The 4,248-nt window shown below is 42.7% G+C and overlaps 1 long non-coding RNA gene across 1 annotated transcript in view; it reads left to right on the top strand.

Moving 5' to 3' along the window:
• LOC111812329 overlaps nucleotides 1-4,248 on the top strand; it is a 23,210-nt gene that overhangs the window by 8,393 nt on the left and 10,569 nt on the right. Inside the window, exon 2 of the long non-coding RNA XR_002817837.1 lies at nucleotides 3,228-3,234. This is a non-coding gene — a long non-coding RNA (uncharacterized LOC111812329). The remainder of the gene's footprint in view (nucleotides 1-3,227; nucleotides 3,235-4,248) is intronic.

Genomic DNA, 4,248 nt, shown 5'->3' with positions numbered 1-4,248 from the left:
CCCAGCCCCAACTTGATGTTTTTTGATTTTTGTTTTTTAACTGTAAGCTGTTTGGAAATGGCTAACAGGGATTTATGTGTGTGTGTGGGGGGGAGTGAAGTCGTGTTTTAGGTTAGAATACAAAAGATGCAAACTAATGTTTTTATTTTTTTCTTGCTCTTGGTTTCTAGCTGGTTTCTCTGTTACTAAATGCAGGGAAGGCTAAGCCTAAGGTCATAGTGAAGAGGTGTTAACCCACCATGTTTCACACTACCTTCTGTGGAGAGCAGAAATGACTTTAGGGTTTGCATACTTACTATTCATGTGTGCTTTGTGGCTGTATCACTGGCCAGCACCAGTCCCCGGCAGGGCAAGGACAGCTCAGAGGGGCCTGAGACCAACTTCATCTTTCCTCAGAGAGAGGCACTAGGCTTCCTGCTGAACCGTGACTTGCTTCCTAAGGAGAGCCAGAGAAAACTCCACAGCCCTTCTCAGCCTGCGGTGGTCACAAAAGGCTGCTAGAGCATCTCACTTTCCCAATCAGAAAATAACTTTAGCATGACGATATGATGCAACACTCTGATGACAACCTTCAGAGCCCAGAACTTTCAAATCCAAAGGCCTCTTGGGGCTGTCTGTGCCAAGCTTGCAGCGATGATTCAGCTCTTAACACTGTCTCTGCTCTCTTTGCTGCACTATTGCTTTATCTATTTCTATCTCAGTCTCAAAAAAATGTTTACATCCTTTTACTAAGATACATGAGACAGTTTAACTTGCTAATATAAACCCTGTTAGGTAATCACTTTCCTTACAGGGGCTGAAGTTCAAGTAGAGATTGCAGTTCATGCAGCCAATTCATGTAGCCAGTTCCTAAAGGGTGCCCTGTAAAGAACTTCATGAGATCTTACTGCAGGAGTCAGATCTGAGTATTTCAGGGCTCACCTTTCAGATGTACAAACAGGACTCCCCAGAACTGTGGCTGTTTTTGATATTCAGGTGAAGAAATCATTCTCATTGTAACCTCTCATCTTGGAGGCTGAAGGCAATACTTTTTCCAGCACAGCTTAGCTTGCTTTTGATGCTAAGATCAGTACTTGGGGTCTCTATAAGTTAAGATCTTAGTGACAATATATGTGAAATTATAAATCCTGTGCATATGAGAACTCTTGAGACCAGCCCTTCAAAGCAGGCACACTTGGAGTCACAAAGCATGAATCCTTCATGCACATACTAGTGTCAAAATGATGTAAATATTTACATTAAAAAAAAGGTGCCTGTAGGGTTGGTTCCTCCTCAACCTGGGAGTGAGAATCTGCTCCAGGCCTCTCTCAGCTTCCAGCAGTGGCTGGTAATCTCTTGAGTTCTTTGACATCTAGATGTATCATCAGACCCACCTTCTTCTTGACTTGGTTTTCTCTATATGTAGGTCTGCATTCAAATTTCCTTTTTTTTGTGGAACTGGGGATTGAACTCAGACCTTGCGTTTGCCAGAGAAGCACTTATTCCACTGAACCATCTTCCCTGCCCCCAAAATTTCCTTTTTTATAAGAACAGAAGATACTGAATTAGGTGTCCTACTCCAGGATGGCCTCATCATAGTTAAATACACCTTCAATTGACTCAATTCTAAAGCAGGTCTCATTCTGACATGCTGGGGTTAGGACTTCAACATGTACTGGGTAAGTGGAACACAGTGAAACCCATAATGATAACTAAACCTAAAATTGCACTAGGTATTCAGAGAGAATGTATCACGAGGCCTATTTTTATTTAATTAATTAATTAATTAATTTTTTTATTTATGTATTTGGTGCAGGGTATCACTACACAGCTCAGACTTGTAGCAATCCTCCTGTTTTCATCCTCCCCAGAGCTAGGATTACAGGCCTGTGTCACCACGCCTGGACTCGGTCATGCCCCTGGGGGATGGGGTGAGCATGGCATGCAGGACCGGGAATCACTTGCCAAAGCAGATGCTTAGTCCACTGAGCTATCTTGCTGACTATGGGCCTATTTTTAAATTCAATTAAAATTTCAAAAAAATAAAAATAAAATACAATTTCAATGTACAAAGACTCTGTGCTAGAAATTGGCCTTACCACTAATAGGGGAAAGAGAAATAGGTCCTGACCAACAGTTCCCTTCTGAAGAAGAGGCATGGTGTCCTTCCTCATTGCTATGTGCATTTGCAGTGATTTCTAGGGAGTAATGCCCAAAGGACCCTTTTCTCATGTTCCTTGATATGCAGCAGAGGACAACTCATTATCTATTTCCTCACATGCACAGGAAGTGTCACTGCGCTCTCCTCCCTGTTCCTACTGCATATGACAAAGCGTCTTACCATTTAGAAATGCCCTATATACATACTATCAAAGTGTTTCTTGCCTTGCCCCACACAAAGAATGCATCCATCATGCATCTTAGTTTCTGTGCCTATTCAAACAGTACACACTTCAAGTTCCCTCCAGGGTTGTGGTACGCAGCTTAAGAAGGTTCCTATACACTGGTTGACACATCATGATAACTTTTCTGTATCTCTGCATCTGACCTGTTCTCTCTTTGTTGCTTCTTCCCACTCTCAGGGTCTGGGTCCCTACAGAGCTTTCTTTACAGCATACTCATGCCAAAAAGCTATCAAGAAGTGGAGTCTGGTGTGCTTGGCTCATTTCTGACAGATAAAGAAATGGTAATTCAGAAAAGTTCAGTTACCTGCATATGCATACTTCAATTATATTGAGTCCATTTATGAAAGGAGGATGTTATAGATGCAATTGTTTCCCCAACATGATAGGGTGATCTCCTAACTTTGAGTTCCTGAGAATGTGATCTGATTTGGAAAGAGAATTGCTGCAATGGTAACTATTTTTAAAATGAAATCACACTAAGCTTTCAAGACAGTCTGATATCAGACAACTGACCTCCTGAACTGTGAAAGGACAGTTTACGTCATTTTAAGCAACACAAAGAAATAAATACAGAAAACAAAGGAGTATGTGTTCTGAGATAGCTGATCAGGGAGGACGGAGCTGCCCTCTGTTCCTACATGATTACTGGGTCACTTTATACCTGTGTGCTTTGATTTAGCACCACACTCAGGTATTTAGAAAAATTAAAGGTGTAAATTAAACAAAAACTATCACATGAAGACAAGTGCTTTTAAGGAGCAAACTGGCCTGGTCCCTGCCCTAGGTGCCATCAATGGGGAACCAGCCCACTCTGTCATTTCCCTACGCAGGTGCTGCTTATAGGGGCCTAGTCCTTCTAGTCACGTTCACCAAGGGGCAAACAGGGATGAAAGACAAAACGCAAACCAAGTTAGTTTATGCAACACCCAGGGGGCTCCTCCCTTTACTGGGCAGAGAAGCCCCAAGCATCTGGCTCTTCCTGCTTTGATTCACTCAAAAAATGGGTACAAGCAATGTAACACAAGATTCATCTGCCTTCCACCTTGTGCTCATGAGTAAATGCCCAGGTAAACAGCCTGATCTCAGCTGTATTAACTTTTCCTTTGTGCTCACAGAGGTGGTCTGTTAGGCCTCAATTCTCCTTGAACTGGTTTCCCACAAAGGAGCATTTTATTTGAAAGGTGATAAAATGGACTAAAGACATTTTTCTCCACAATAAGAATGATGCAAATTCTGATACATTCTGGTAATATGAACTAGCACAGACAGAGTGGTTTATCACAAAAAAATGCTGGCTAAGGCCGTGAAAATGCTTTGCTGCTTCCCTCCCCGAGTTTGGAAAAGAGGTATTCGGTTTCCTGCATAAATGACATCAGCTCTTTGGTGCCCAACTTGTTACCTCTCTGGGGAGAGCCTTCTTCTAGCTGGCCCTGCTTCAGACTCCAGAAGCTCCTTCCTTAGATTAAAGGACAGGCTGACTTGTCCCTTTCCATCTGCCCCTTCCATTTTGTCACCTGATACCTTGTGCCTTGGCAGTGTCTTCTTTCTCATACTTAGCACTGTATGAACCCCAGGTGCATGTGGTTGGGCCGCTGATTCTTTTCTCCTCAGCTAAGCCTTCCTCAGATATTCAGAGTTAAATGACAGCCCACCACAGCAGGACGTGGAAAGTTCTATACATTTCTCCAAGTAACTAGAACTTTAAGAAGAGGGAAACTGTTACAGATTGAAAAACTTTAAGAAATCCATCCTTCAAATATAATGTATAGGGGCTGGCGAGATAGCTCAGTGGTCTAAAGTGCCTGCTTAAGCAAGCTTAGGCAGGAGCAGGGAACTGTGATCAATGCCTAGCACCACATGCCAC

Source organism: Octodon degus, unplaced genomic scaffold, assembly GCF_000260255.1.
Source record: "Octodon degus isolate 3935 unplaced genomic scaffold, OctDeg1.0 scaffold00120, whole genome shotgun sequence".
NCBI classification, from domain to species: Eukaryota; Metazoa; Chordata; class Mammalia; order Rodentia; family Octodontidae; genus Octodon; species Octodon degus.
Note: the sequence above shows the minus strand (reverse complement) of the source record. Positions and strands in the feature narration are given on the sequence as shown.